Source organism: Schistocerca americana, chromosome 4, assembly GCF_021461395.2.
Source record: "Schistocerca americana isolate TAMUIC-IGC-003095 chromosome 4, iqSchAmer2.1, whole genome shotgun sequence".
NCBI classification, from domain to species: domain Eukaryota; kingdom Metazoa; phylum Arthropoda; class Insecta; order Orthoptera; family Acrididae; genus Schistocerca; species Schistocerca americana.
In genome coordinates, this window is record NC_060122.1 from 581991595 (window position 1) to 582005658 (window position 14064).

Here is a 14064-nt window from a genome sequence, read left to right on the forward strand (position 1 = left end):
GTAATTATCTGAAAAACAGTTTTGAAACAAATAGACAGAAATTACCACTTATTGCATAAAATTTTTTAATTCATTGTCAGTTATTGTAAAATCTGTTTGTGCCAGATATTTAACCAACTCCTTAGAAACATTTTGGCCAAATAAATCAAATACAAATATTTTGTCTTTACTTTAAGAGAAACATATCCTCTTGAGGCAGACGTATCTACATTTACCATTCCAGATCTAAATGTTTTTGGCTTCTTCAGTAACTAGTCGATCATAAAAAGTCCTCTAAAATATTTAATTTTTAGTTGCTTATTAAGTTTTTTCTATATCAAAATTTATTAATGGATTAAGATACACGTGAAATATGTTTCCAAAAAGTTTTTATCCTTTGCCTATGTGCTCCATGTTTAAATTGTGTCTTTTCTGTTCTTCCAGTTCACCCTTCTTATTATTTATAACAGCATTCACAGTTGCTGCATATCAAACAACTAGTGAATAAACAATTGCTAGAAGTGGTAATGCAGACAAAAGTCTAGAACCTTCTTCCATATTTATTCGATATTCAGTAATTTTTTCACAATGGAAATACATAATGTGATAAGTAAATTTCGACCATTTTTTCTTAATTTTTTTGTCATCAGTTAAATATTGATCAGTACTATGTAACATTTTATTATTGGCTCTAATTTTTAATCCTCTTGGTTTAATTTTGCCACTTGGTGCAAACTATATTCAATAGTAAAATTCTTCATTTACATAGACAAAAAATTTATAAGAATTAATATTTTTACACTCCCCAACCATTGTCATCCACACCTAAATCCATACCTAATTTTCCCTTTCCATACATTATTCCTCTAACTGCAGTTGCAGCTAATTTTTCTCATAATGAAGCATCACTTCCATGCATTCTCTCTTTTGCAGCAAGCTAAGGTTCTTCATCTGCTTTGTGCCTTTTTTCTAAATCTTTGTAATCTCTATAAGCAATACCAATTGTTCACATTCTTCACCTAATTCATTTATTTCTGGATCACCATGTGCTAATCTATCTTCTAGTTTAGTAAAGGGTGTGCAACACGAGTAGCCTGGGAGATGCATCTATGGCATTGGTAGATTATTTAAAGCTCAGTTAACTACTCCTATTCTCTACTTTTCACTTTCTCAAAATCTATTGGGAAGATTATTCAGAAATTTAATTAAGTTTTGAATTCCTTTTGGACTGTTGATTATGATACTTTTTCATTATAATAGTTTTTATTTACAGCCAATTCTTCTCCATGGATTACACCTAATGTATCAGTTAATTGGCAGACATCATTCATCTATAGGTACTCAACTACTTTTTCTGTATACTTTTTAATTAAGCCTTCAGCAACTTTTTGTCTACACTTGATTCTAAATCTGATGGTGATTCTTTTTGAATGATAAAGATCAACAGTTTGTTTCACAAAACCTTTATCTTTGATTCCTCCACTTACTTTATTCTATTTGGATCTTTTGATGTATAATCCTCCTGTATGAAACAACATATTAGCATAATTAGAAGTATCCACACCATCAAAATTTTTACCCATGTTCTCACATTTTAGTTAAAAGATACATTAAGCCATCTATTTCTTCATATGTTTATTCACCATCAGGTGGCTTGCGGAGTATGGATGTAGATGAAGATGTAGAACAGTCAATTTATGTCTGTCAAATGTTACTGGCAATCTTTGTGTATATAGTTAAAGGGAACACCAGCTCCTCATCCAAAATCAGCTTGACTCTGGTTTACATATTCTAGCATCCTTTCACTTATATATATATACATACATCACTTGCATTTATTTCTTTAATATGATTGTCCTTTTTTAGATGTCTCCATTTTTTTCTTCATATTTTTTCAGTAACTGATGTATTTGTGAGTCACTTAGCATGTAATCTCTATTGCTTTGATTAGTTAGAGGTATGTCATGAAATTATTCAGTTTATCGGTTGTAAGGAACTATTTCTTTTTCAACCTCTCTGCTTTTTTCAATCGCTTTCAAACCCTTATCACCTAAACCTGTGATTCCTTATTTAACCTTTTGGACTGCATCAATAACAGGTTGATCTCCATTTTTATGTTTTCATAAGCGAATCTTGTTATTTTTTACATTTTTAAAATTCTTCTCTTAATTGTTCCTTTATCTTTCAATTTAGTTTACCCTATTTCACAACATTTTGGTTGTATTTTGCTAACATCTATTGGAGAAGGAAAACAGTAGTATAATTATTTTTTAGTTGTTCAGTCAGTTAATTGGTCAGTCAGTTAATTGGTCAGTCAATTAGTTGTTCAGTCAGTTTGTTGGTCAATCAGTTATTTGGTCAGTCATTCCTGTGAATGAGAAGACTATAAATAATCTAAATCTCCCCAACAAGAACACAAAAATTAATATAAATATTGGAGATGGCTGTGTTCAGCCTAATCATGCATAACTTTCAATCCATTTTAGTACTTTTGATGTTGATGGTAATGACTAAAATGATGATGGGAAATCTAATACAAAATTAATCAGTAGTTATGAAGCAAAACTTTTCGAAGATATCACAGTTCAAAAGAGGAAACAATACCTTGTCTAGGTGTAGGGTGTATAATAATTATCTATGACAAACATGGATAATAATTATGTTATTTATGGTTGCATGTAATAATAATTTGTTATTGATGGTTGTGTATAATAATTATGTGCCATTTACGCTTGTTCAAGGCAGAAAACTACGTAAAATCTTATTATGGCTTAAGAAAACATTTTGGAGATTTTGACATATCAAGCCAAAATATTCAGCAGCGATAGCAGTAGAATAAGGGAAGCCGGTATGTGTGGGACATTGGTGACGTTTCTGCCCAAAGTGAGAAGGCGAATGACCAGAGGAGTTTCCACAACAGCAGTCAACACTTCGACATATCAACGACTGAGCAGATGAGAAATGCTTCCACATCAGTGGTCAATGCTCCAGGAACTGTCAGCATAGTGAACTCACGTTGTGACGTATTTGGCGATGCGGAGGAGGACGATAGGGCAATGCCCGACCATGCCTCAGCATAGAGATAAAGCAGTGGAAATCTGGTACGTGAGTCGACCTGAGACACGCTTCTGCCAAAGTGAGAAGCAGTGATCAACGATAGAAGAATAAGTCGCCAAACTAGAAACTTCACGACATAGGCCAAAACACCGAATAAATACCTCCGATAAACGGGCGTGAGATAGTCCTTTCAGGAGGTCCTTTGAGGGAAGAAAGAAGACACGAAGAAACGTCGATGGTTACTCAGTGGACGTCATACCTCACAATAACAACTTAATCGGTATACTGCTCGACAGAAGAAGATGTCGGGACCGTACCAATAAGTCAACGCAGTAGATGCCATCCCAGATGTTACTAGAAAGAAAACCGTGTGGTGCTTACCCAGGTGGCTGGTGAGGGTAAAGAAACTGCAACTTCACCAAATGGGTCACCTGCGAACCTAGAGGTTTATGAACTCCACTAGAGGACTCCGAATATGACGGTCTCTTGTTCGATTCCACGACAGAGTGATCCGCGCCACGCCGTATTCACTTCTTAATAACTCAACGAGCGAATTCACAAGGCGAAGGACGCGCCGCCTCCGCAGTGAGTCACGGATACGGTACTGAATGGAAGAATACGCAGCCGCCACTGTAACATGAGCTGTCACTGCATCAGCGGTAACTGGAATATGCACGCTACGGCTCCGCCACTCCGGAGCCACTAGGAATTGAGAGAGTTAAAACACATTGTATTACTCTGTTTGAAGGGTCTTATGTCTGAAAAAATAGCTATTGGTGGAACCACCAACGATTCACACACACCTCACACACTAAAACAACGAAAGAGACCTTTCCACTACCCACAAAGTGTTCTTCCTCTCATGGCCTGTGCGGCTGGTCCCGGTGGAGGTTCGAGTCCTCCCTCGGGCATGGGTGTGTGTGTTTGTCCCTAGGATAATTTAGGTTAAGTAGTGTGTAAGGGACTGATGACCTCAGCAGTTAAGTCCCATGAGATTTCACACACATTTGTCATGTTATTGTCCTTCCTCCCGCCATCCCTGACAGATAAAATTCGGACAACCTGCGATAAAATCACTTTCATGGACAAAATTCGCTTAACTTTCGATAAAACCAGTTCCACCAATAATGTTCACCAAACGGAGGTTTTGCTACTATATGTGCTTCCAAGTAAACCATTAACCATTACATCTGACCACAAAATACTATTAATCAATAGAGGTCTGACTTTCCAATACTGAACAATTAGTAGGAACAAGCACTCGCTACCAGCTGTACTTACTCGGACGGTATCGATCGTAATTCGGTCCTGGGAGAAAAGGATCTCGGAGCCACGCCAGTTACAGGCAGTCTCTTACAAAATTCGACTTACCGAATCCGTAAGTCTGTTTGTCAGAAAGTCTGGCCATACCAGGCCACAAATCAGACGTCAACCAAGATGGACTATGAACAGTCGTCTATTGAAGAACTGACTCCGATGAAGCTCATACGTGGACTGACTTTACGTGGACTGCCTATCGTTCTCGAGTAAAAGTCATTTGGAACCATTATTACAAAGAAACACGGAAACCCACCTCGACTCTTCGCAATGATTTCATTATTATCGTCGGCCTTCGGCGAACTCGGGCGGTAGCCAGCTATTCAGCAACGTCGTTACATCTCTGGTTTCTGCCACGACCGGTGGCTGCGGTGTTGCTACTTCTTGGGTTGATCTGCTTTTGGTCTCTAATGAAGCGTGTATCTAGAACATTGTTTCAAAATACATACACAATTAAATGAAACAACAAGTTTACTGTTACCAGTCACAGTTTATTTTTGACACCAAGTAAAGTCCCGTTGTTTGGGAAAGTTCCACATACTTGTAATGATTTCGTCATCTAAGCAAATAACTTAGTTACTAGGTGCCATTTCAGGTGAGTAAGGAGTTGAAGCAACATTTGAAAGGTTAACGAAGTAGAAGTTGTTTACTGCATCTTTTCTGTGTCATGCGCACGTTGTAAGTTGGTATTTACTTGTGCTCGGCCTCGGACGGCAAGTGGGTCTGGAAACAAGGTTTGTGTATGTGAAAATGTGTGTATTACATACTGTGTATGTCTCAAATGCGAACATTTTCGGTTAGGCTTCAGCGTGATGTTATTGACTGAAACAAGTTTACTGTTGCCAGGAACTGTTTTTTTTTTTGTGCCCACGACGCGTTTCAAAGTTTTAAACTTCCATCATCAGGTGGATTTACCTTTGTTAGTATGGCGTTTGTGTGAGTGTTGTGTTACGATTTTTTGGATGAACTTGTGGTACTGTCTAGCAGGGAAACTAAACACTATTTCAGAACATGGTTTTGGGTTTCTTTTGACAAAAAATTAAACGTATTACTAACGGTAAACATAAAATAATTAAAATAGAGTATCTACAGTGGACACAGGTTCCTTTCACTATCGTAACACATCACATGTGTACCGTCATACCTTGTAAGCAAATATGGCCTCTGGAAACAATTGGGTGCAAGAATCGCATAGCGGAAGAGAAAACTTTATCACAAAGTTCAAAGAATATAGACCGTAACCACATCATTACAGAATAAATTTTAAAGAACTTCGCGATGTTTGTTTTGAGTTATCGAATACTTGCCTTGGAATAAATACTTTGGGTGGTATATAAATCCGTTTTGACAACTTAAAAAAGCTTAAACTTCATACTCGTTATTCAATCAGGTGCAATACTACAAATTTTAAATACAATATTCATATTGGCTACAGTGGTAAAATTATAAAGACATAAAAATTTTGCTTTGGATTCACAGATAGGTATGAAAGGCTGCAGATAGAGGGAAAGGAAGATAAAGGGAAAGTGAGTGGGAGAGATAGGATAGAAAGAGTGCTTGTATGAGAGCAAACTTTATAAAGTAGGTTGTCTTAAGGTTATCAGTAACATGTAATAACTGCCTAAAGGTTGGGTAATACATTGGTCAATACTTTAAAATATGCAGATGAATGTACAATTTGTGCCAGTTGTTGATGAACATATAGTTTCAAATTGAAAAGAGGTAAAATCTGCTGGCGTGATGATATATCTGTAAATGAGGCAATCTCTTGTACGTGTTTCGTCTGTCATGGTAACATAGCTAAATATTTATGGTAAAAATTATGTTGTGAGTGTGATTGTGTGTGTGTGTGTGTGTGTGTGAATGTGTGAATTTCTATTGCAGTTTTAATGACGTAGGCAGTTGCTGAAAACAGAGATAATACTATTGTAAATATTGTCATTTAAGGTGCATTCAGGTTGCTTTGTTTGGTGCTTGTATATTTCGAGTGTTTCAACGAGGTCTATTTTTCTGCCTATTGGTTGGATGTGTAGGATGCTGATACTTGTGTTGTTAACAAGGTGTTTTGTTTCAAGCAGGCGGGTGGCTACTGCTGATGTGCGTTTTTTTGTTTTTTTTTTTATTTGTTGCTGCCATGTGTTCTTTGAATCTGATCTCAAATGATCTGCCTGCTGGCCTAAGTAGAAGCAGTCACAGTCCAAATATTCAATTTTGTACACACCTGTGTGATGAAGTGGGTTTTGTATGCTTATGTCATGGGGTAACTTTTGTACAATGTTGTTGTCTGTGGTACAGGATATCCTTATGCCTTTTAGTTTGAAGAGATTGGCAGTCTGACATGAAATGTTACCTAGAAAGGGGACGGTATGGCAGATGTTATTTTCTTTTTTTTTGTGTGTTGTGATTGCTTTGCCATTATTGAGTGTTTTAGGGTGTCTGCTATGGAGTCGTTATAACTATTTGCAAGAGCTGATTGTTTAATTATTTCAATTTCTTGTTCACATTTGTCTTCAGAGAGTGATAGTTGGATATCTCTATTGATCATGTTCCGGAATGCTGCCATTTTTGGGCTATGGGGTGACAAGAGAAGTTGAGGATTGTAGTATGTGTTGTGGTAGGCTTCTGATAAATTTCAGACTGGTGCCAATTATTCTTTATTCTAATTGTGAGGTCTAAAAAAATTAAACGTCATCTGTTTGGCGTACAACTGTGAATTTTATGTTTTCATGGGAGCTGTTGAAAAACTGCTTAATCTTTAGACTGGTTCATCTCTAGGCTGATGTCATCTTTAGTACCTTTGCTTAAAACTATGGTATCATCTACATATCTGCAATATTAAATGATATTTTTGAGGAAATGGTGATTGCAAAACAGGATTTTGCTTTCTAAGTAACTTATAAATTTATAAGCTAGCAATCCGGAAAGACTCGAGCCCATTGCTAGACCTTCTGTATATTTGTAGATTTTATTCTTAAATTTAAAATAGTTGTGTGAAAGTGTGAATTCAATCAGGTCCATTGGTTCAGTAATGTGAGTTGGACTTTTTTGTGCTTTTGTGGGTAGACATTGATTATCTGCAGTGTAGCATCTGTTGGTACAGAGGAATAAAGGTTTTATATGTCAAATGATGCAAGTGTGTATCCATCAGGTACTTGTATGTTTTTGACATGTTCTGTCAATTCTGTTGTGTTTTGAAGTGTTCTCTCATTATTAAATGTGTACGCTTCTTTGAGATTTTTGTCGAGTTTGAAAGTTGGGATGTTCCTACAGTTCACTATAGGCCTGATGGGGGTCCCATTTTTGTGGATCTTTGGTTGTGATCTAAGGCAAGGTGCTTGTGGGCTCATTGTTACAATGTTCCCTGCTTCTTGGATGGTGAGTAGAAAACTGATGTTGTTTGAAATGTTTTTAATCTCTTTTTGAAGTCTCATTGTTGGATCTTTATGTATTTCTGTGACGTTGTTGGCTTGGAAGAAGTGTAAAGTTTTTTCTATCTATGTTGCTCTGTCCAGTACAACAGTTGTGTTACCATTGGCAGCTTTTACAGTTATTGCGTTATTCATGTTTAATTTAGCCTTAATGGTACGTGTAAGGGCTTCTTCTCTTCTCTTGTATGGTTGGAATGGTTTTGAAATATAACTCTTGACAATTTTGTTGCCGGCTGCTTGTCTGTCATTCTGCTTCTTAAAGGCGGTGGTTCAAATCTGTGTGACACTAATGATGAGCTTTTCTTGGTTCTTTTCGTTCAGTGGAGCTTGAACGTTCTGTATTCAACCTTTGCAGCATGGTGCCTCTTCTTCTGCAGTGAATATTATGTTCGTGTTGTGGCATATTTTAAAGCACTAACCAACATATTACCCAACCATTACGCAGTTATTACAAGTAACAGATAATCTTAAGACCCCTGCTTTGTAAGGTTTGCTCTCACTCTTTCCACCCTCTGTCTCCTACTCACTTTCTCTTTATCTTCCTCTCCCTCTGCCTCCAGCCTTTCATATCAATCTGTGAATCCGAACTACAACTTTTATTTGTGTATAATCTTACAACTGTAGACAATATGGCTGTTGTATATAAAGTTTGTAACATTTCACCTGATTGTATAAACGAATATGAAATTTAAGCTATTTTAAGTTGTCAAAATCGGATTTATATACCACTTGAAGTAGTTATTCCAGTGTATGTATTCGACAGTACTTATTCCAGTGCATGTATTCGACACCTCAAAACAAACATCGCCAAATCCTTTAAATTTTATTCAATTTATTCTATAATAATGTTGTTATGGTGTATATTCATTTTACTTTGTGATAATGTTTTTTCCTCTGCTATACAATTCTTGAACCCAATAGTTTCCAGGTGCCATATTTGTTTAAAACGTATGACAGTATACATGTAATGTGCTACGACAGTGAAAGAAACCTGTGGCCACTGTAGGTACTCTGTTTTACTTATTTTATGTTTACCTTTAAATATAGGTTTAATTTTTTGTCAAAAGAAACTCAAAATCATGTTCTGAAAGAGTGTTTTGTATCTCCACTAGCCAGTGCCACACGTTCCTTCAAAAAACCGTAACTCAACACACATACAAATGGCATACTAACAAAGGTAAATCCACCTGATGATGGACGATTAAGCCTTTGAAACGCGTCGTGCACATATATAAACAGTTATTGATAACAGTAGACTTGTTTCATTTAATGTCAATTAGATCACGGTAAAGCCTAACCTAAAATGTTCACATTTAAAACATACACAATATGTAATACATACATTTTTACATACACAAACCTTGTTTCCAGACCCACTTGCCGTCGGAAGCCGAACACGAGTAAAAGCGAACTTACAACGTGCGCGTGACCCAGAACAGATGCAGCAAACAACTCTTACTTCGTTGACCTTTCAAATTTTGCTTCAACCCCTTACTCTCCTGAAATGGCACCTAGTAACGAAGTTCTTTCCTCAGATGAAGAAATCAATACAAGGATGTGGAACTTTGCCAAAGAAGGCGACTTGACTTAACGTCTTATTTTAATTAACAAAATATTCCCTAACGTTTCAATGATTTGCGGAAATGAAGTAATGTAAATGTACAGGATAGTTAAACATTTCATTTTTATGAGATGGCTGCATTCTGGCCATTTACAAGGTTCTAAATGCCACCAGGATCTGAATTTTTATAAATCAGTTTTTATCTTATGAGATACCCTTTTTTATATAAAATTTCGGCTGTGGAATAGAAGAAGCGTTCCGAAAGGAAAGACTCTGGATTACACTGGAAATGCATTTGGCCACCAATAACGGTTTATGTTATTTAACAAGTAAGGAAAAATTGTCACAAATTTTGTTGATGCATATTGATTGGCCCTTTTTTCTTCTAGTGTGTACCTGGGCAACGTGGTTGTAGATTGGAGCACTAGGATGTTTGCAAGTGAGGGTTGTTGGGCTGAAAAATTTATTTTTCAGTTACTTTTTATTGATATTTCCCAGTTCGGCTCCATTTTCATTAACAACTCCTGCGATTCGAATCCCGTCTCTGCACCTGACTTCCTCGTGAGCCGGGCTCCAGATGAGAAGCGCCGCCTACCTCTACCCAGCGCGACGTCGGCAGCAACGACGGCGCGCGTCCCTCATATGCTGAGAGTAGCCGACTAGTGTAAGGCGCACATGCTAGAACAGACATCTGCTTAAGTACCAATTAACACCACTAGCTGAGCATACTCAACAAGGTTAACAAATAAAAACATCCCTTAGAACAACATTCAACTTTAATAAATACAAAAAAAATTGTTTAATCAAGACTTCAAAATCTAGGACTCTTAAAAATGGGAGAGGCACTACAATTACAAAAGCACATTGCCCATCACATATCATATGCATAGCAGACACTTGACGTATGCACTTAGTAGTACAACTGACTACATAGTAATAAACAGCAGCGGCTATTCTGAGCTAAACGCAAGCTATTTAAAAAGAGTGCTCACTAATAACTGAGCCGCACACTATTCCAGACACATCTACTATAAAATAATACGAGTGCTATTGGGCGGCAACGTTCTTATACTGATCGACACTAGTCGTAGATTAAGTTTACACACTGGAGCAGCGAGTCAAGCTCATCACAAAATAGGCCCTAGCCCAGTGAATTGCGCCATACCACAAGCTTACGGCTGTACATTTCATAATAGTCATCGGCGTAAGGTAACCCATCACTAGAAGAACTAAAACCACACTAAGATTCTGTTGTGGGAACGCAGGATATCCGACGACGACACCACACAGCTTGATTAACAACGGACGTCTGCTGTAGCACACACACCACAAGGAAACATAATGAAACAAGGATATCTGCACACAATAAACGTAGCCTAGATTACGGAAAGTTCTCATAACGCGGGCTATTTACAACCGTGATACAACATAAAACTGAAGGCGAACTGTTTAACACATTGTGGCAACATAAAATAGTTTCGCAGCCGTGTATTCAGTGCACAAGTGTTACGGCATAAAGTCAATCGCTGGCACGCTCGTCGGGAACGACGGGGAATAGAAGGCTGTGAGAAGAAGTCAGCCAATCGCACACTGACCGAACTCTCTTCCAGGACGAAAATGCACCAACAGCGGCCCCTAGGAAGCGGACGCAAGCGCCAAGCCGACTGGTTCGACAGCAGCTTCAAGATTAGCCAATTGGATAACAGCGTCACATTAGGCACCTCGATAGCAGTTCAGAACAGACTTTTGTCAGTTAGAGATCAGCCAAGACTGACCCACCAGGGTAACCGAGAGCGCTAACGCGGGTAGCCGCGCCAGCCCCAGATCGAAACCGCCCGGCGGATTAACGACGAGGGCTCGTGTGCTGGCCAGGCTGGATGTGCTTTTTAGGTGGTTTTCCACATCCCACTAGGTGATTACCGGGCTGGTCCCCACGTTCCGCCTCAGTTCCAAGCGTCGCAGACATTTGAAACACTTCCGCACTATTTCACGATTTACACTCGACGCAGACAGTTGGGGTACACTGATTCCGTTCCGTGGAGGTACTGGGTGGCAGCAGGAAGGGCATCCGACCATCCCTAATGCTAACATTGCCAAATCCGTTGTAACCACATCGACCCTGTGATCGCTGTGGAACTATGGCGTAGGCGAAAGAAAAGATCAGCAAAGACTGATTATTTCCTATGTCGCCCTTTCCTTGCGACGTATCTGTGTAATTGCCAAAGTACTGTATTTGATTAGATGATTGTAATAAAACTCATTAATACGAGATGTTTGTCTAGCGAACTTAGTAGGCAGGATTCCTAGACAAAGCATCAAGTGATTCCAAAACTCCATAATAGTCCTGGAACCTAGACATAACAGCACAATCCGCCAACATAACTAGGCAGTGAATAAACCGACAGTCAAAAATACGGGCACCTTAAGACCACGCCCCCAGCGAAATTTAATGCGCCCTCGGACTTGGCGACTAGCCAAGCAGCTGCAGCCCTGTGACAGCCGAGAAAATTCAAAACACACGCGCTTTCCACTCCAAGCACACACTGCAGAATTCGTCGCATATCGCTACGCTGACATAGCAACGTGCAGTCACTGTTACAGCAGACAGTACATTGCGCAACTGAAGAAATCAGTGAATACAGATGTCCGAATGAAGCATCTCCACTTAAGTATGGAAGCCCAGACTTCTAGACGTTTCATTCGCTTAGTGAACGTCTTAGCAACCGCACATCATTGACGAAACCTCGCAAAGAGAAACAAAACAATTTCGCAAGTCGTGGTGCCTAAACCAACCACAACACACCCACTCAGTGCAGACAACTTCCGACCGACAAATACTATCTGACCCTGTAGCCCTGCGTAGGGTTTGCATTCGAAACAAATACCACTTCCCTAATCCAAAACTGCAAGACGTTACGTGAAGGTAAGGGATCCAAATCAAATTTCCGAATGAGTGATACATAACTGCCTAGAAGCAGACCGCAAATCACTACACCCGCCTGCGAAACCACGCTGGTGTCAGCATGTCGGGGACAACAACACGTAACAATTACTATAACTAGTTGAATGTATCAACTCTAAGTGATGCCCAACCCATTTGCAACTGTGATAAGACGTTTGGTCTAGGAGAAGACCCGTGGTCAAGCGGTATCGTCTTTGATCAGTAATGAAAAGTCCACAGCTTAGATTTTGATTAACAAACAGCATTGGCGGTCGAAGTCATCCTTATTCTGCCAACGGTCTTGTCAAAGAACGCAGAAGAGCGGACAGACGTTCAGGGCACTCTCTTATTCTAGTGGTGGGAAATTTCCACTAAAGACGGAAAAATCACCGATGATCAACGGCATGAGGATGCAGAAGGCAATCCAAACCGGTGCATTAAAGAGACGTAATGTGTATCCGCAGGACATGTGAACTGTAATTGTAGAAGTGTCATGATGATCTCTCCATTGGCAAAAGATTCCGGAATAGTCCCCATTCGGATCTCCGGGAAGGGACTGCCAAGAGGGAGGTAACCATGATAAAAAGATTCTATAATCAACAAAAGGATAACGTTCTACAAGTCGGGTCGTGAAAAGTCAGTAGCCTGAACGTAGAAGGGAAGCTAGGAAACCTGAAAAGGCAAATGTAAAGGCTCATTCTACATATAGTAGGGGTCAGTGAAGTGAAATGGAAATACGACAAGAATTTCTAGTCAGATGAGTACATCGTAATATTAACAGCAGCAGAAAAAGGTATAACGGGAGTAGGATTCGTTATTAATAGGAAGGTAGGGTAAAGCATGTGTTATTGTGAACAGTGCAGTGACTGGGTTGTTCGTCTCAGAATGAACAACATACCAAAAACGATAGTTCAGGCACGCGTGCCGACGCTGCAAGCGGCACGTGAAAAGATACAGAAGGTAATGAGGATACTGAAAGGGTAATATAGTACATAAATGGAAATGAAAATATAATAGTCATCGTGAACTGGAATGCAGTTGTCAGGGAAGGAGGAGAATAATATAGGTTGGGGACAAGGAATGTGAGTGGAGAAAGAATGAGATATTACATGACAATATGTGTAAAGCAGCAGTTTTTCCGTCATTTTCCTAAATATTCAGTGTCTGAACCAATAGTCACAAGCCACAAATCCAGTGTGTGGCCTCGACGTCACTCACAGCTGTCCTGATACATCCGCACAAATCAGCGACGTTGTTGGGAAGGGGGGGGGGCGATGTGTTTCGTTTAACAGTGTCTTTCATGTAACTCCAGAAGGAAAAAGTCGCACGATGTGAGGTTCAATGTACGGGGGCTCCATGCCTGCAACTGCAGATTCCTGGCTGGAGCGCTCAGTATCCGAGTACTCAAGAGCGTCGTTATAGAAGTGTGGGGAGGTACCGTCCTATTGATTAATGCAATTATCACTGTACTGTTGCAATTCCAGCATGAGGCACAGCTCAAGTATATCCAGGTAAAAATGTCCATCGATCGTCATCCCTGCAAAGAAGAAAGGTCCATAATCTTTCTGTTTTCACAAACCCCAAAACACTTTTCACCTTTCGGTATCGACAGACATTGTTCGACGATAATTGGAGGATTCTCTTCTGCCCATATTCGCACGTTGTGCCACTTTACTACAGCGTTCAGCTGAAATGCAACCTCATAGCTGAAAATCAGCTTGTGGGTGAAATTGTCGTGTTCCACCAAGTGCTGCATACCAATGATAAAACTGTTTCTGTAA